This window comes from Pelophylax lessonae (genome assembly GCF_965119305.1).
Source record: "Pelophylax lessonae genome assembly, chromosome: 4".
In the NCBI taxonomy this organism is placed as follows: Eukaryota; Metazoa; Chordata; class Amphibia; order Anura; family Ranidae; genus Pelophylax; species Pelophylax lessonae.
Window position 1 is genome coordinate 540,657,203 of NC_138771.1, and position 20,884 is coordinate 540,678,086.

Here is a 20,884-nt window from a genome sequence, read left to right on the forward strand (position 1 = left end):
TTTTTTTTTATTTGGAAATTAAGTGGAGGAGATGAAGGAAAAGTTACCAACACAAAATCACAACACACAATTTAATGATGCATCTTACATGGGGGCATGTTTCAGCAGGAGGTTGGGCACACTTTGAAGTTTGTGCGTTTCAGGACCCAATTTTTTTTATAGCAATATTTGTGGCCACGGTACACACAGTACTACACAGTAGATGGCAACAGTTGTGATTTATGCAAGGGATTTATTGCGACTCATGATTTCACACCTGCAATATGGAGTCAAACAAAATGTTGTATACTTGAAACTGAAAATCTTTTTTTTCTTTTACATTCAACCATCAGAGTTTTGAATTTTGAAGACCTAATGTCTTCTTTCTTTGGTTACCAAGTTTGAAACTTGTTTACATAAAGCAAACATAAAAATAAATCTAATATAATTGGACAAAGGTGTTGACTCTTTGTTATGTTATTAAGAAATGTATTAATGGAATTGTAACTACAGAAATGTAACTACAAAGTAAACATGGTCATAATTATAAAATGGTACAACAGTGGTACAACAGTGGTAACTGCAAGTTTACAACAGAGGAAAACCAGATAAAAAGTTTATCAAAACCAGGATAACCAAAAAATTTGATAAAATTATTTTGCCATGGAACCTGTCCATAATCGGAAAGGAAGTAGTCCACAAATTGTTCAGGTATCTGGATGGCATGATTACTGGGACGAGTGCCAGTCTGATGACCTTGGGGTTCATTTGAGATGGTTTCTGGAGATTTACTGGGCACATTTTCCTTTATCCTTAGAAAGTAATGTAGAGCACAGTATGCCAAAACTACATTCACTGCATTCTCAACATCCAGGTGCATTGATGATAATAAAACACAACATTTCGATGTACATATTCCAAAAGCACACTCCACTGTTTGGTGGGCTCTATTCAGTCGATAATTAAAAATGCTTTTCCTGGAATCACAGCCATGCCTCGCGTAGGGCCTGAGAAGATAAGTGGATACAGCAAATGCCTCATCTGCTACAACTACTAGAGGCAGATTGGGACCAATAGCAGCAGGAAGAGGCCTTAATTGTGGCACGTCAAATTCCCTATATTGAAAACATTGATCCATCACAGAATTATTAATTATTCTAGAATTTCCAGAACTTCGATGGCTATAAATTTCATGTTGGCATACCTGAATACCAGCAGAACTAATGAGAAATACTTCTTGTATTTAAAGAAGCAGGAAACAGAATTAGGTGGCTTGATGAGACAGACAAGTTTACCATCTAATGCCCCAATGCAATTTGGGAAGTCAGCTATTTCTTCTCACACATTGGATGTTGTTCTTCCCACAAGATGAGACAAGTGTCATGCACCATTTTTGACACAGTTGATATTCCCATTAAAAATTGATGGTGCAGGGCGGTGAAACTGGCACCAGTGGCAAGGTATCTGCAATTAAATAAATGAGAAAAAAAATTAGAAATCTGAAGATAGATAATTTCCGCATATTTTTTAAGCATCTGTTCAACATATCAAAAACCTACCTTAAAGTCAATAACAGCCGTTCTTCCGCACTTATGCTTCTTTTCATGTTGGTGGGCCTTCAGTTCAGACATCCTCTTACAAGGTCTAGTAACTGATCAAGGGTTGCGACTGACTCTAGTAAAATTGTAGAACTTGTCTTGGTGAGTACGCAGTTCTCCAAATATGAGGGTAAAGTAGCCAATAGATGGACACTGGGAGGTCAAAGTATGGACCCAGTAGAGATAATGTCTTCTCCGCTGAATCAGATCCATCTGTCTCCTCCTTTTGATTCTCATAAGCAGTAATATGAGCATTGCAATCATATGTCCTCCGTAATCCATGATCAATGCTCACACTTCAACAAAGGTTGAACACCTCTCACTGAACAAAGAAACAGGCACTGAACAAAGACACAGGAAATGGGTGGGCAGAAATGCACTATGGGTAGTCAAGGGACAAAAAATAAACATAGTTGCTATGGAAATGACATAAATAGTTCCACCACAACTGAACGCAGTCGCATGTAAATGCATGTAAATGCAAGTAATCATAATGTACACCCCCAAGTGATCTTTGTGCTTGGAGTCTTGGGATTTCAAGATAACAAAAACATGCTTTTACCAACAGCAGAACAACTGGCCATGTGAAAGAGGCCTTAACCTCCCTGGCGGTATGATTATTTCAGATTTTAGGTTCTGAAAGCAGTACCATTATTTTGCATGTAATTCTTAGGGACGAGCAGCCCAAACCAACTATTTACATATGATTTTTCTTTTACTGTGCGTTTTCCTTTATAACATTTCGGGTATGATAAAGTTTGAAACACAAAATCATAAATTATAATGTAATAAATAACTATAAATAAGTTACAGTATATATATATATATATATATATATATATATATATATAATATACGTATACATATATGTGTATATATAAATATATATATACACGTATACGTACATATATATATATATATAAAATACAGTAAAACTGCAGGCAAGGGCACTGGGGGGCAAACTAAGGTCAATTTATTAAATTTAGTAATGTAATCCAATAGGATTACAATATATCCGTGTGTTTGTGTGTTTTACTTTTTGAATTTGCCGCCGGGTTCCACCCCCCTGTGACGCAACGCTCGCAGGAAACAGGAGCCGGGGCACACATCATCAGGTGGAAGATCCGGCCACCGTGCACTGCCGGAATACATTGCGGGATCCTGGGGACAAGGTAAGTAACCTCTTCCAGGATCCAGCAACTTCTCCCTGGCTGTACCCCGAGTGTGGCTCTGGGTTACTCGCTAATGGCACTGAAATTCCACCCCGAGCCACACTCGGGATACTGCCAGGAAGGTTAAAGTTCATGTGCGTGTAAAGGCAGTCATCCCAATACTTTTGGTAATATAGAGTATATTCACATAGCTTAGTCTACTCTATTTAAATCTAGCTGCTGTTTTGCAGTGTGTTAACAAGTGCACATTAATACACACTCGGGTTGATTTTTTAAAGGCAAATAGACTGTTCACCTTGCAAGGGAAGTTGCATTTTTCAAGGGAATTTGCCACAGAGCTTAGTGAATTGAGGGGAACCTCTGCTAACTCAATCTTCCAATCGTGTGCAAACAAAAATGCTGTTTTTTGTGTTTTTTTTTTTCTTTATTATCTGGCATTCTTTGCAAAGTGAAATTTCACTTCATTTACTAAGCTTTGGGGAAAATTCTCTTACAAAGAGCAGCTTCTTTTGCAGAGTGAACAATCCTTAGTAAATCAACTCCATTATTTCATGTGTTAACATTATGTTATTACAGCCAATTTATCTTTATTGAACTGCCAATGCAGTAATATGTCATACATTCTCAATTTTTTTCTTTTATTTCTGACACAGAACACCACAATGCATTGCATGTGTGTTTCTATGGCATAGAAAAGTGAAACTTTTTTTTATATAAATTTAATTTCTGCTATGGGCCTGTTGCACTTCCACCTCATGAGTCCAGCGTGGCAGTGTTATCAGTTTCCTGTATGCTGCTTCTATGGCTGGAATTATTTATTATAGGGGCTGAGAAAATATTTGATTTTGCCAGAGGGGAGGTATATCCCATGGGAACAAGATTCCAAATGTCAGTAGTTTTCTAGTACAAAATGAAGTGAGAAGGAAAGCAGATATTGGATTACTATGGATGCTACTACTTCCCCCCGAGTTTCCTTTAATGAGACTTTCGAGTCCGTACATAATCATGATCCATGTTTGCTCACCAATATATTAACACTACATACATCACAGCATGACTAAGAGAGCTTACACGCAACTCGTAATTGCTGTTCTGTGAAAAATCTTCATTAATTATGATTTATCAGTCCATGTTGTTATCCCATCACAGCCAATGGCACAATTTGATTTTAGGCACTCTTAATTAAATTATTTTAATTAATGTCATTTATTTTTAACAAATGACTTCATTTCCCCAGAAATCATTAAACAAAATCAAGTAAAAAAGAAAAGGGGAAAAAAAAACTGACGTCAATTTTTTTAATTATGCCAAGATAATCAGATTGAATATTTTTCATCACATTACCACTACAATGGATCAAAGCCGCATTGTTCTACCTAAAGGCTTTGCTTGTGAAATCAACAAGCCATTAATGATCATTTAATGTTTTAAGTAGCACAATTAACTTTTATTAAAATGAATTTAACCGCAAAGTGCAAGGGAGCCTTGTTGTGTCAGTGGAGACCGTGGCAGAAATAACAGGAATTACTTATTACTGGCATTGGTGACAAATCTGTTTGCAATAGATATTTTATCTCTGCCTTTTTCAAAATCCTCCAGGTACGACCCAAATGAATATGTTTTTTTCCCCCTAATTAAAAATAGACTCTATTATAATCCTTTGCAGCATGAAGTGAGACAAGCTAATGATTTGCATTACAATTAGAACTCCCTGCATATTCTAAGTAAGTTTGAATAACAACTAATAATGTTTGTTTACATGGTGAGAATTGCTTCCCAAATATCTGGTTATGCATCCAGGGAATGAGACAAATCCACCATGCTCTTGGTCTCCTGCTGTTGGCAAATGAGGCAAGACTGTAACAAGATGTATAGTAGAACATGGTGTGCTCCAAACAATTTCCAGCCAAAGAAAAATGAGTTCTTTAATGAAGCAATTTTCTTTTAGATTTACCAAAACTATATAATATGAGGTTAAAGCTAAACATTTTTCATTTGTTTGCAATAAGGCAGGCCCTTGCACTACATACAGTATCTCAAGAAAGTGAGTATACACCTCACATTTTGGTAAATATTTTATTATATCTTTTCATGTTACAACCCTGAAGAAATGACAATTTGCTACAATGTAAAGTAGTGAGTGTACAGCTTGTATAACAGTGTAAATTTGCTGTCACCTCAAAATAACTCAACACACAGCCATGAATGTCTAAACCGCTGGCAACAAAAGTGAGTACACCCCTAAATGAAAAGGTCCAAATTGGGCCCAACTAGCGATTTTCCCTCCCCAGTGTCATGTGACTCGTTAGTGTTACAAGGTCTCAGGTGTAAATGGGGAGCAGGTGTGTTCAATTTGGTGTTATCGCTCTCACTCTCTCATACTGGTCACTGCAAGTTTAACATGGTACCTCATGGCAAAGAACTCTCTGAGGATCTGAAAAAAAGAAATGTTGCTCTACATGCAGATGGCCTAGGATATAAGAAGATTGCAAAGACTCTGAAACTGAGCTGCAGCATGGTGGCCAAGACCATACAGCAGTTTAAAAGGCAGGTTCCACTCAGAACAGGTCTCATCATGGTCGACCAAAGAGGTTGAGTGCACGTGCTCAGCATCATATCCAGAGTTTGTCTTTGGGATATAGACGTGCTACCAGCAGTGCTGCAGAGGTTGATGGGGTGGAGGTCAGCCTGTCAGTGCTCAGACCATATGTCACACACTGCATCAAATTGGTCTACATGGCTGTCATCCCAGATGGAAGCCTCTTCTAAAGATGATGGACAAGAAAGCCCGCAAATGGTTTGCTTAAGACAAGCAGACTAAGGACATGGAATACTGGAACCATGTCCTGTGGTCTGATGAGACCAAGATAAACCTATTTGGTTCAGATGATGTCAAGTGTTTGTGGCGGCTACCAGGTGAGGTGTACAAAGAGAAGTGTGTCTTGCCTACAGTCAAGCATGGTGGTGGGATTGTCATGATCTTGCGCTGCATGAATGCTGCCGGCACTGGGGAGATACAGTTCATTGAGGGAACCATGAATGCCATTGAGGGTAAAGGTGATAGACTGGACAAGCATGTCTCCAGGCCTAAGCCCTATTGAGCATCTGTGGGGCATCCTCAAATGGAAGGTGGAGGAGTGCAAGGTCTCTAACATCCACCAACTCTGTGATGTAGTCAAGGAGGAGTGGAAGAGGACTCTAGTGGCAACCTATGAAGCTCTGGTGAACTCCATGCCCATGTGGGTTAAGGCAGTGCTGGAAAATTATGGTGGCCACACAAAATATTGACACTTTGGGCCCAATGTTGACATTTTCATTTAGGAGTGTACTCACTTTTGTTGCCAGCGGTTTAGGCATGTTAATTATTTTGAGGGGACAGCAAATTTACACTGTTATACAAGCTGTACACTCACTACTTTACATTGTAGTGAAAGTGTAATTTCTTCGATTTTCTATAGGAAATCGAATTGTATAATGTATGGCCAGCCTACTGACTTTTAAACTTCTTCCCGCCTGCGCTATAGCTGAAAGACGGCTACAGCGTGGACCTTAATTGCCCGGAGGGCATCCATGTACATCCTCCCGTGCAATAGCTGCCTGCGCGCTCCCTGCGGAACGCGCGCGGCTCGCTCTGTGATTAGCGAATTCATGTGACTCGGATGATCACAGATCAGAGCAAGGGGCCAGTCCTGGCCCATTATCAAGTGATCTGCTGTCAGCCAATGACAGCTGATGAAGTTATGTAAACAGCAGCCGGCGATTTGCTTTGTTTTTCCCCCTCACGCTCTCAGTGTGAGGGGAAAAAAAAGCAGATCGCCAGGTGCTGTCAGAGGGACATCGGTCCCAAAGAGGAAGAGCAACTGTGCCCACCAGTGACACCTAACAGTGCCCACCAGTGCCACATACCAGTGCAGATCAGTGCCACCTATCAGTGCCCACCAGTGCCACCTATCAATGCAAATCAGTGCCCCATCATCAGTGCTACCTATTAGTGTCACCTTCTAGTGCCTATCATTGCCCATCAGTGCCACCCATCAGTGCCCATCAATGCTACCTATTAGTGCCCATCAGTGCCCATGACTGCCACATATCAGTGCCACCTGTTAGTGCCAGTTCAGTACCACCTACCAGTGCCCTTCAGTGCCACCCATTAGTGCCACCTATCAGTGCCCATCAGTGCCGCCTTATCAGTGCCCATCAGTGCTGCCTTATCAGTGCCCATCAGTGCAGCCTATCGGTGAAGCCTATCAGTGCCCATCAGTGCCGCCTCGTCAGTGCACATCAATGAAGGAGAAAAATTACCTCTTTGCAAAATGTTATAACAAAGTATAAAAACTGTTTTAAAGCTGAGAATTGGCCTGGCCTGGGCAGGAAAGGGGTTGAAGTGCCCAGTAGGCAAGTGGTTAATGAACTGTACACATTAAGGGGAATTTATCAACACTGGAGCAGGCAGAATCTGGAGCAGCTGTGAATTGCAACCAGTCGGCTTCTATCTTTTGTTTACAAAGCTTACCTGAACAAGCTGAAGATTGAAGCTGGTTGGTTGCCATACACAACTCCCCCAGATTCTAGCTGCTACCCCCACTAAATGCATAGTGTAAACAAAAATTAAGCTTTCACTTGAAAAAAAAAAAAAGATATATTTCTTGTTTGAAAAACTAACCCCAAAAAAGTGTCAGGGCAAAAAATAAATAAAAATGTTCAGTATATTGCTGGAATAAATGCAAAGCCCCATAATGTTTTATTCCTTTAAAGACTGTGCATGTAGAGAGCAATAATGGTTGATCTCCCAGAGATCAAGAGAACGAGTGAGCTCCTAACTTCTTATAATGGTTAAAGTGGTTGTAAACTCTCCAGCAAAACTTTATCACATTGAAATCTACATTAGTAAGGCTATTGATCGCTGCCTGTTACACTTTACTTACTTTTGTAATCTTCTCACAATCTGTCCTGCAAAGTTTCAATACGTCACTGATGCATGCGCAGTTTGTCATTAAATTCACAGCATGCTATGCGTGCCATTTTCCCAACAACAGCGTGCTGGGTATGTCCGTTCCGCACAGCTAGGAATGCTCGCGATACTGTTCCTTCCTCCTCAGTTTCCTGGTTCTCCCCTTGTGACTGTGAGACGTCACTCCGGGGGAGTAAACCAGGGCATCTCACAGACATGTGAAAAGTTGGCAGACAGTAGGAACTGCCCTGAGGACCATATCTATGAGCCTCCGGGGAATGGTTACAAAAATCAATAACACAAATAATATAAAACTATCACAGACTTTATTAAATAGAAAAATATCAACAAAAAATAAAAACTGTAACCATCACCAATAAAATAAAGACAACGTTGTCTAAACGTTGCAAAAGAAGGTGTGCCGGACGCCACACTCACATATATGCATCACAATAATCCCAATGAGCACTCAACAAGCAATAGAAGGCAATAGGAGAACAGTGTGTAAACACAACCCACCCAAAGAGACTATTCCAAACAGTGCAGTAGGTGCAAAACGATCAAACAATCAGAAATACCGAAAGTCAAAAAACACCCAGGTAGCACAAAGTGCAACTCAATCAAAGTCTCCTCGTCTATTACTTAATTTAGGAGCAAAAATGCCCTTCACTTTAATGCCAGTAGTACCGGCTTCATGATATTGAAGAAAATGCTGTGCTAGGGTACTTTCTGGTTCCCTCTTTTTGATGTCTCCGAGGTGTTCACTGATGCGGATGCGTAACTGGCGTTTGGTTTTGCCTATGTAGAACTAATTACATGGGCATTGTATACTGTAATGCCATTAATACTACCTTTTCTGTGTTGTCAGTCCTGCCTGCTCAACAGTAAAAATGCACCTATTCCCCCCTCCTCTGTGTCCCACATGACTAGCCCTATTCTTCCCCCCTCTTCAGCCTACTAGTGTGTTGTTGCATCATCAGGTTGGTTTTTGTGGAGCAGAGGCTTCACTTAAAGTGACACTTAACTCTGGTTTCAGAAAATATTTATTTAAATATGTATTCTTAACTAAAAAAAAAAATAAATAAATAAATATATATATATATATATATATATATATATATATATATATAATCAATCTCAGAAGTGGTGAACACTACAGCAGGGCAGTGTTTTCTTTAATGCTTCAGTGCAAATGCAATCAGGCCGTCCCACTGGCCATATATTGAAAAAGTCTACAGGGATTGCTGCACAAAAAATATATTGGAAAAAATTCTATAAAGTACAATTCAGTACATCTCAGAATTATTTCACATAACAGTTTCGGGCTGGTATGATAGTGCCCTTCTTCAGATAGAAATACAGCTATAGAAACACACGTTAGCTACACACACTTGTATATGTTTTAATAGTAATTAGGAATCCATTCAGCCATCATTTAGCAATTAAGGTAACACAGACTTTTTCAATTCATTATTTGAAAGGCTAGGATGTGGTTACATATAGCAAGTCCATTCCTCAACACGTTGTTAGTAGTATCCAATGATTAACCTAATAATAGAAGAACACATCTTTATAACAATAAATATGTGAACAATTACAAATAATTTGTCTCATAATATCCTCCCATTTCCAACATCATAATCCTACACAATACTAGGTTGCAGAAAGCAAGTATTTATGTAAAAAAAACATATGTATATATATATATATATATATATATATATATATATATATATATATCCATACACAAGGGAAAATATATAAAGAAATGTGCATCTAGAAAATACATATATATATATATATATATATATATATATATATATATTTTTTTTTTTTTTCAAAAGTATCAGGACGCCTGCCTTTTCACACACTTAAACTTTAATGGCATCCCAGTCTTAAGCTGGATACACACTATCCAACTTTTGTGGTTAGATTTCCTTCAGATTTACCTTTTCTATGTAGTGCAAGGGCCTGCCAGATTGCATACAAATTGAAAGTGTTTAGGTTTGACCTCATATTTTATGGTTTTGGTAAGTCTAAAGGAAAAAGTCTTCAGAAAATCTTATAGTGTGTATGGCCCATTAGTCCACAGGGTCCAATATTGAGTTGGCCCACCTTTTGCAGCTACAATACCTTCAACTCTCGACTTCAACTCGATAGAACACCTTTGGGATGAATTTGGGAGAAGACTGCGAGTCAGGCCTTCTCGTCCACATCAGTGCCTGATCTCACAAATGCGCTTATGAAAGAATGGTCAGACATTCCCATAGAAACACTCCTAAACCTTGTGGACAGCCTTCCCAGAAGATTTGAAGCTGTTATAGCTGCAAAGGGTGGGCTAACTCAAAATTGAACCTTACAGGCTAAGACTGGGATGCCATATTGACAATATAGTATATATATATATATATATATATATATATATATATATATATATATATATATTACATTATATTGCTCAGTTATATTGAACAGTCAAAGTAATTATCATATTCCTACTAGGGATGATCGAACGGTTCGGGTCGACCATCGGCTCGACCCGAACATTGACTGTTCGAAATTCGAAATTACGAACTTTTTGCTGAAAAAGTTCGGAATTCGGCAACCAGAACCGACCAAAATGCAATGGGACAGGAACTGGGCTTTAAAAGCCCGTGATTGGACCAGAACCATCAGTAAAAGCCAATTGAGGGGGCAGGAGAATGCTAGGAATGTGATTGGAGTTACTAGGGGGTCCAGAGGCCAATCATTAGTGAATACGCCCCCCAGTATATAAGATAGCCCCGCCAAATCTCTAGCATTGTAATACAGGGACGTGGAAGAGAGTGGAAGCAGCTCTGTTACTTCTGCTTCAAAGTGTCATTTAGCAATTATTAGTGTGAGGAAAGGGATGTCTAGTGTAGTTAGGGTACTATTTTCCACTATAGTTAGATTTAATAATCTAGTTTCTGTAGGGAAAGTGTTAAGTGCCAGGGGACCGTAGTGTAGTGTAGGGTTAACTGATTCTGACTGCTATGGCAGGGTGACAAAACCCTTCCATGTCAGGGTGACCGCTATAGAGAAAAGATTGTTTCTCTTAGAACACTTACAGAACAGGATGGTGGCTTCACCCCTGTCACCCGGCTTTTTGTTGCAGGCGTTTATAGGGCTTTTTTGAGGACATGTTTGGAGTCAGGCATAACATCAGAACATCAGAAATATATACACATACACATATATAGGTGTGAAAGTAGCAGAAACCTATGCTTGCGCTAATGGAATAATTAACAGGCATATGGCTTCTCTGCTATAACACCTATATGTGTGTATGTGTATAAATACATATAAGTGTGTGTGTGTATATATACCCCTATACAGAAGTTCAGATGTTATGCCTGCCTCCAAAGACCCCCAAAAAATGCCCAAAAAAAACGCTTGCAACAACACACCTGGGCATTTTTTTTTGGCGCAGGCGGTTTTTTTTGGGCATTTTTTGGGCGTCTTTGGAGGCAGGCATAACATCTGAACTTCTGTATAGGGGTATATATACACACACACTTATATGTATTTATACACATACACACATATAGGTGTGATAGGAGCGGAGACATATGCCTGTTAATTATTTCATTAGAGCAAGCATAGGTTTCTGCTACTTTCACACCGATATATGTGTATGTGTATATATACATACATGTGTGTGTGTGTGTATATACCCCTACACAGAAGTTCTGATGTTATGCCTGCCTCCAAAGACCCCCAAAAAATGCCCAAAAAAACGCCTGCGCCAAAAAAAAACGCCCAGGTGTGTTGTTGCAGGCGTTTTTTTGGGCATTTTTTGGGGGTCTTTGGAGGCAGGCATAACATCTGAACTTCTCTATAGGGGTATATATACACACACACTTATATGTATTTATACACATACACATATATAGGTGTTATAGCAGAGAAGCCATATGCCTGTTAATTATTTCATTAGCGCAAGCATAGGTTTCTGCTACTTTCACACCTATATATGTGTATGTGTATATATACATACATGTGTGTGTGTATATATACCCCTACACAGAAGTTCTGATGTTATGCCTGCCTCCAAAGACGCCCAAAAAATGCCCAAAAAAAATGCCTGCTACAAAAACGCCCAGGTGTGTTTATGCAGCAGGCGTTTTTTTTGGGCATTTTTTGGGGGTCTTTGGAGGCAGGCATAACATCTGAACTTCTGTATAGGGGTATATATACACACACACTTATATGTATTTATACACATACACACATATAGGTGTTATAGCAGAGAAGCCATATGCCTGTTAATTATTTCATTAGCGCAAGCATAGGTTTCTGCTACTTTCACACCTATGTATGTGTATGTGTATATATACATACATGTGTGTGTGTATATATTATTATACAGGATTTATATAGCGCCAACAGTTTGCGCAGCGCTTTACAATGTGAAGGAAGACAATACAGTTACAATACAGTTCAAAACAGGAGGAACTAGAAGGCCCTGCTCGTTAGAGCTTACAATCTAGAAGGGAGGGTCAAGTGAAACAAAAGGCAATAACTGTGGGGGATGGGTTGATGGAGAAAAAGGAGGTACATTTGTTAGGGGTTGGTAGGATAGGCTTCTCTGAAGAGGAGAGTTTTCAGAGATCGCCTAAAAGCTAATAGAGTGGGGGATAATCGGACAGATAAGGGTAAGGAGTTCCATAGGATTGGAGAGGCTCTGGAAAAGTCCTGGAGGCGAGCATGGGAGGAGGTGATGAGTGAGCTAGAGAGCAGGAGGTTTTGAGAAGAACGAAGAGAGCGATTAGGTTGGTATTTTGAGATTAGGCTGGTGATGTAGCTGGGGGCTAGGCTGTGGATTGCTTTGTAAGATGTTGTAAGTATTTTGAATTTAATTCGTTGGGTGAGCGGAAGCCAGTGGAGGGCTTGACAGAGAGGAGCGGCGGACACTGAGCGATTGGTGAGGTGGATGAGTCTGGCGGCAGCATTCATGATGGATTGAAGGGGGGATAGCCTGTGTAGAGGTAAGCCAATGAGAAGGGAATTGCAGTAGTCGAGGCGCGAGATGACCAGGGAGTGAACTAGGAGTTTTGTTGTGTCTTTGGTTAGAAAGGGGCGTATTTTGGAGATGTTGCGGAGGCTGAGGCGGCAAGATTTGGACAGCAATTGGATGTGGGGTTTGAAGGAGAGTTCAGAGTCCAGGACAACACCTAAGACCTTGGCATGTGGTGATGGGCTGATGGTAATGCCATTGATATTGACGGAGAAATCAGGGGAAGGGGCACGCGGTGGAGGAAAAATTATATGCTCGGTTTTGGATGGATTTAGTTTGAGGAAGTGGTGAGACATCCGGCCCAATATATCTGATAGTAAATTAGTGATGCGTGAGGAGACTGAGGGAGAGAGCTGAGGAGTGGATAGGTAGATTTGGGTATCGTCAGCGTAGAGGTGGTATTGGAAGCCGTGGGAGGCTATCAACTGACCTAGAGAGGAGGTGTAGATTGAAAATAGGAGGGGTCCAAGAACAGAGCCTTGGGGGACTCCAACAGAGAAGGGAAGAGGAGAGGAGGAAGTAGAATTGTAGGTAACGCTGAAGGTGCGGTTAGATAAGTAAGAAGATAACCAGTGAAGAGTACAGTCACGGAGACCAAAGGCATGGAGTTTTTTGAGGAGGAGGGGATGGTCAACCGTATCAAAGGCAGCAGAAAGGTCCAGAAGTAGGAGTACAGATTAGTGTCCATTGGTTTTGGCCGTTAGCAGATCGTTTGTCAGCTTTAGGAGTGCAGTTTCAGTGGAGTGTTGAGGCCGAAATCCAGACTGAAGAGGATCAAGGAGGCTATTCTCGGCAAGGTGGTCGCACAGTCAGTTGTAGACTAGACGTTCGAGGAGTTTGGATGAAAAGGGGAGCAAGGAAATAGGGCGTAGATTGTTCAGCTCGGTTGGGTCCAGTGAGGGCTTTTTAAGTATGGGGTTGACTAGTGCATGTTTTAGAGAGTTGGGGAAGATGCCAGAAGAGAGGGAGAGATTGAAGATGTGGGTTAGAGAGTGTAGAATAGGGCCAGAAGGTGAACGTAGCATTTGCGAGGGAACAGGATCCAGAGGGCAGGTTGTTAAGTGGACGTTAGCAAATAGTTTAGCAACCTCGTCTGTAGTGGCGGGGTTGAATGAGGGAAGTAATGATCGCACTTGTGGGCGTGAAGCATAAGGTATGGAGGAAGGTATCTGAACAGCAACGATCTCCTTACGAATTGTGTCAATCTTCTGTTTGAAGTGGTTGGCAATCTCCTGGGCAGTGAGAGAGTCAGTGAGAGGGGGTAGTGGAGGACAGAGTAGAGAGTTAAAGGTAGCGAAGAGTTGCCGGGGGCGTGATGACAGGCTGTTAATGAGAGTGATAAAATAGGTCTGTTTGGCAGTGTGGAGACTGGAATTGTATTTTTGGAGGGCGGATTTATATTGGTTGAAATCCTTCTGAGACCGAGTCTTACGCCATAGGCGCTCAAGAGCACGGCTATGCTTTTTCAGACTTCTAGTGTTATCGGTTTGCCAAGGTTGAAGGGGTCGGGGCCTGATTCGGTGTGTGGTGAGGGGAGCCAATGTGTCCAGGGAGGCTAAGAGTGAAGTGTTGTAGACAGAAGTGGCTAGGTTGGTGCAGGACAGGGGTGCAATATTGTCATAGAGGTGGCCGGTAGCAGAGTAGAGAAGAGAAGGGTTGAGATGGCGTAGGTTTCTGCGGGTAACTGTACGGTAGCTGGAGGGAGAGGAGGTGGAGTAGAGGGAGAGAGTGAAACTAATAAGGTAGTGATCAGAGAGAGGGAAAGGATTGTTGGAAAGGTTGTGCGGGGTGCATAGGTGGGAGAAAACAAGGTCAAGGATATTGCCTTCAGAATGAGTAGAAGCGTGTATCCATTGCTTCAGGTCAAAGGAGGAGGTTAGATTGAGAAGTTTGGAAGTGGTAGGAGTGTTAGTATTAACAGGGATGTTGAAGTCGCCGAGAATGATTGTGGGGATTTCAGAAGAGAGAAAGTAGGGTAGCCAGGCGGAGAAGTCATCAAGAAAGGTTGATACTGGTCCAGGGGAGCGGTAGATCACAGCTATCCTTAGAGAGACAGGGGAGAAAAGACGAATGCAGTGTACCTCAAATGAGGAGAGTGACAGAGAGGGAGGCGGCTGAAGTACCTGAAAGGAGCTATGTGGGGCTAGAAGGATCCCGACACCCCCTCCCTTGCGTCCGTTGGGTCTAGGGGAGTGAGTCCATAGAACACCACTTTGGGATAGGGCAGCAGAAGACGCAGTGTCGGATTCGTGCAGTCAGGTTTTGGTGATGGCGAGTAGATTAAATGAGTTAGCGATGGAAAGGTCATGGAGAGAGGTGAGTTTATTACAGACAGAGCGGGGGTTCCAAAGGGCGCAAGAGAAAGGGAGTCCGGTTTTGGGAAGAAGAGAGATTGGAACTAGATTGTGCTGACTGCGACTGCAGCCAGAGGGTGTAGGGTACGTGGTGTATTGAGCATGGGTAGATGGAGGCCCAGGGTTTGGGGATATGTCTCCAGAGGCCAGGAGAAGCAGAAAGGTGAGGGTGGTAATATGAGAGTGTGATTTATATGAGGGCACATGCCCCAGTTTCCTGGAGGATTTGTGTGCATGTGGATTTAGAAGTAGCAGGAGATGGTGAGTGCAGTAATAAGGTGAGGACAGAAGTGAGGGTGATATATATAAGATGTGGGGTGGAGAAGAGGGGTGAAGTAGAGAGAATTTAAGGATGGAGGATAGGGCAGTCAGAAGATGTGCCAGAGAGTGCATTTTACCAGGATAGAGCTGAAGAGGTTTAAAAAAAAAAAAAGAGGATATCACCTGCAGTATATGTGGTGTATATCTCAGCCTTTCCTGTGTTCCCTCACTTTGTGCATTCTCTGAAGTGCAGATTCAGAAGTGTGTCCCACTTAGCGAAATTGCCCCCCACTTCGAGAAGAGAGCCCCCCAAGAGCAAACGTGCCCCCCCTGCACACGTGCCTTCCCCAAGTGATGTGCTGATTTTATACTATTAGACCTGGGGTGGGGGCTTATCCAATTAGTAATCAGGAATTGATAAATTAGGGCTGGACATATACTGCAGTATATATATATATATATATATATATATATATATACTGCAGTATATATACCCCTACACAGAAGTTCTGATGTTATGCCTGACTCCAATCATGTCCTCAAAAAAGCCCTATAAACTCCTGCAACAAAAAGCCGGGTGTAAAAGTAGCGAAGCTACTAACCTGTTCTATATTAATTCTAATACAAACAAACTTTTTTTTCTGGTTCTGGACATGCTACAGAGCTGAAACTTCACAGGTAAACTTTTTAGACCCCCCAGACACTAAATCCAAAGAAATCTCTTTTTTTTTTTCAATAATTTTTTCAATATATGGCTCTCTATCAAAAATGACAATTTTAAGAACTTTTTTTGTGTGATTAATAGTCCCTGGTGCATGACCCAGAACCCTAGGCACTTTTTAGGGGCATTTATTGGGTTTTAGGGCTTCAAAATGGTGTTTTTTGATTACCGAAGTTCGGGTCCCATTGATTTCAATGGGGTTCTGAAATCCGGGCCGAACTTTCGGGAAGTTCGGGCGTTCTGGTCGAACCGAACTTTTGAAAAGTTCGATCATCCCTAATTACTACATGTGCATACATTGATTTATTTTCAAAACAATGCTGGTGCCTTAAATCTTTTTCTTTGCACAGTGTGAAGTCAAAGGGATTTTGGAAAAACTAGTTCTGAGGACATGTCAGTGTCGATATGACCCCTGCACAATTTTACAAATAATGCTGTAAAAAGATATCTGAGGACTGAACCCGTTTTCATGCAAGGAAAAAATAAGTGGAGTTCCCATCTGCAAAGCTTAGGACTAGGTATGGGCAAATTTGGTTTGGTTCAATTCCCAAGAGGCTTGTGAAATCCTGCTTAAGCGGTACCAACCTCGAATTTAGCAGCAAACTCCATTGAAGTCTATGAGGGTGAATATTTTATTCGGATGCTGTCCATTTTCTAGGCTAATAGGCAAGCTATTGTCAAAAAGGCATGGGGAATTGTACAGTGCTATGGAGAACATGTAAGAAAGCACAAAAAAAAAAAAAAAACATATAGCAAGGAGAGGGTTTTTTAATGTTGCTTCTTGGCTGAGATGGGAGGGACGCAAACGTATTAAATTATGTGTAAGCTGTATGTGCTTTTATGGAACAGCATGATTTTCAAGGACAGAGTCAGTGACACCATAATCTGGCATTGTATGTTTTGTATGTGCAATTTTTTCTAACTATAACATTATGCGCCAGTTCACATTACCGGCGACCAGAAAGTCGCCCCATGAAGGAGCGACTTTTTAGCGTGACTTTGAAGAAACTTGTTTAGAGACTTGGAAGAGACTTGGAAGAGACTTGTGCACTACTTTGAAGAGACTTACATGATAGGCGACTATGTCTGTGGGGAATGCCTGGCTAATCTCTTTCTTCTTCCTGGAAAGTCTGATAACAAGTCGCTTGAAAATAGATAAGGATCCGACTTAGAAGTCTATGTGCACAAGTCGGATACAGGTCGCCTTGAAGTAGTACAGGAACCTTTTCTGAAGTCGGAGCGACTTCAGTAGTGCATACTAAGACGGCTCTCATTCATTTACATTAAATTTGTGATTATAAGAGACTTGGGGCGACTTAAAGCGGAGTTTTGGCCGCAAAATTGTTATCTTAGATTTTGTGGCATCCGCTTCCTTTTTGTACCCTGAAAAAGAATTGGATATTCCCAAATTTTTTTTTTTACTTACCTTATTTCAGCAGAAAATATACTCACCTTTCCTTCCACTTCCTCCCTGTGTGGCCGCACCCCGTGCCGTCACTTCCTGTCCCGCAATGCATCCTGGAAGCTCTTACTGATCACTCCCAGGAGGCAATGGGCAGTGACGTAGGTGGCCGGCCACTCCTCTCATCGCGTTATTTCCAAACAGAAAATGACGTGATGAGAGGCGGAGCACAGCGCGGACGGCGCCAGCCTATTGCCAGTACTTTTCTTTGTACTGAGCATGCGCGAGATTTCGCGCTGCATTGATTGCCCCCCTCCATCTACAACCAGGAAGCAGGGCATATATGTGCACACTGCGGCTTCAGGTGACCATGGAAAAGATGGCGGCACTCTGCAAAAATTTTATAAAGCAAGATTTTAGTATTGTCAATTTATTATTTACATTTATAAAATCGGATTAGCGGATGTTAGAAGGGCGGTGGATCACTGTTTGGGATGTATTTTAAAAAAAAAAGAATCTGTGGCCGGAACTCCGCTTTAAGAGCACACAAGTCGTGTCCCAAGTTGGAGTAGTGTGAACCGGCTCTAATGCATGGCTTAAATAAACAAAACATAATATTGCTGTGCTATCCCAGTAATTCGTTTTGAAGCACTAATTATAGCAAAACTTTATTAATAAAGTGAAAATCCATATCAAAATACCAAAATCCAATAGTGAACCAAATCGTCATGTGTCCAATATAGTTAAAAAGTATCCACCAGCATAAAAATAAGCCTCTTACCAAATGGATGTGACTCTTGATCACCTTAGGTCATAAGCGTTTGTTTAATATTTGGTCAGCTAATAGATGGCAACAGACAACCTTTTCAGCAGATTTGAGCCAGTTCACAAATGTCTCAATGGATATGACCCTGGGCCCTGGCCCTGGGCCATACAGAGAGAAAAAAGGAACTCAGCATGGTTTAAATAAAAAAAAACAGTATTTATTTGTTTTATTGTATTAAAATATTGCTCACAAACATTCAGACATATCCAGCATTTAAAGTAGTAAAACTCTGGCAGGCGTGATGATGTCAGCTCCTAAGCTTCATCCAATGCACTTCATCACAAGATGGCGTCACCAGCAACAACCCAATCTGATTAATTTTAACTTTTGTTTCACGTTTGAGTTGTCACAACTGATTTTATTAGTTAGCATTAATGGGCCTGAATTGAATGGTGTAGCAACCATAATAGTTCTAAAAGCTACAAGAAAATGTAAAAAAAAAAAATGTTAAAAAAAAAGATAAAGCCCCAAACTTCATACGAATTAGTCAGGTTATTAGTATAGTTTGTAAGCTATTTTTGTGAAACCCCAATGCATTGTCACTTTATTAACCACTTTAAGACCGCTCACAGTAATATTACTGCGGCAAAGTGGCTCGTTATCGTCTGACGACGTAGTACTACGTCGTCAGACACTCCCCCTTCTGGGCGGCGCTTGCGCGCCGCCGGAGGCTCGCTCCCGCTGTTTTCATTCACAGCGGGAGTCAGGCCAGGGGAGGAGCAGCGGCGATCGCCGCTGCTCTTACCCGATCGTCGGGGATCGAGTCTGGAGATCCGCCAGCTGTGTGTAAACACAGCGGGCGGATCTCCATAGTGACAGGGAGTGACAGATCGGACTGTTCAGCATAGCTGGACATCCGATCTGTCCATGACTCACTCAGTCACCTCCCCCCCTACACGTCAGTAAGCACCAGGCATACATTAACCCCTCCCTCTCCAATAAAATGAACCCCTTCCCTGCCAGTGTCATTTCTACAGTAACAGTGCATATATATAGCACTGATTACTGCAGTAATGTCACTGGTACCCCCAAAAGTGTCAAAAATGTCAGTCAAGGGTCCGATCTGTCCGCCGCAATGTCGCAGTCCCGCAAAAAAAATCGCAGATCGCCGCCATTACGAGTTAAAAAAAAAAACACCAAAAATGACAGAAATCTTTCCCTTTGTTAGTAAACGCAATAACTTTTGCGAAAACCAATCAAAATACACTTATTGCGATTTTTTTTACCAAACATAGGTAGCAGAAAACAAATTGGCCAAAAATTTTTAAAAAAATTGGTTTTTACATCTTTTTTGGGGGGAATTTCATATAAAAAAAATGTTAAAAATATTGTTATTTTTTCAAAATAAACGCTCTTTTTTTGTTTATAGCGCAAAAAGTAAAAATCGCACAGGTAATCAAATACCACCAAAAGAAAGCTCTGTTTGTGAGAAAAAAAGGACGTAAATTTTGTTTGGGTACAGCATCGCATGACCGCGCAATTGTCAGTTGAAGTCGCACAGCGCCGAATTGCAAAAAGTGGCCTGGACGGAAGACAGCAAAATCCTCCGGTGGTAAAGTGGTTAAAATGTGAAGAACATTTATTGAACAGTGAACTAAAACACTTTAAAACCACAACCCCACATTCCGTTAAGTCCCTCCCACTCTATAACCCAAATGATTCCCAAAATATTCAAAATATAGAATTCAGATATTTGTTTGCAAAAAAAAACAGGACGTACATGAGTACCTTAAATTGACTGACTTCAGGTTTCATATTGAAATTAAAATTAGAGAGTGTTATCTGAGAGACAATAGCCACTCACATTGTTCAGTGGCTGGAAAATATGTAAGCAGCTTGGTTATGCTGCACTATATGTGGGAGAGACAGGTTTAATCTTGAAATAAACATTAGAGTGTATTTCTTAAGAGAAATATTGTTTAGTGGCTGGATTGAATGTAAGCAGATTTGTAAAGCCACAAAATAAGTGAGTAAGATAAGGCAGACTTCATCTTGAAATAAACACTAGAGAGTATTATTTGAGACAGTATCTTTTGAGAGTCAATAGCCTTAAATTATGTACAGTGGCTGGACAGTGCAGCTAGATCACAGAGGATAGCCCATTAAAAATGACATTATAACCACCTTAGTAATCCCACCAACTCCAGCTATGTTAACCCCACTTTGTCCAAGCTCTTTATAATTCAGTGAACATTTCCTGGCAAGGTTTTCCCCAGAGTGGCAGAAGTCTATGGGGGGGGGGGGGGGCTCTCAATGCAAGGCTATTTTAAAGTATATTTGAGTGGTGGGACAAAAAAAAAACAGTAGGACTTTACTGCAGGATTTAGTGCTACAGTGTGTAGAGACAGGCAAAAACAGTAACATAATAAAATACCAGAATGACAATGGGAAACGACTGAGAGCCTGCATTCTAGAATTTCTTCACATTGTGAGGCCCTAATCTACACTGATATTTTAGGGCCCGGATGCATTATTCTTACAGTATGTTAGGAAAAACCATGACTGCCAAAATACCAGAAATTAATTCTTCATTATATTCCAAGGCAGAAAAAGACTATAATAAGTGTATCTTGTAATTTTCT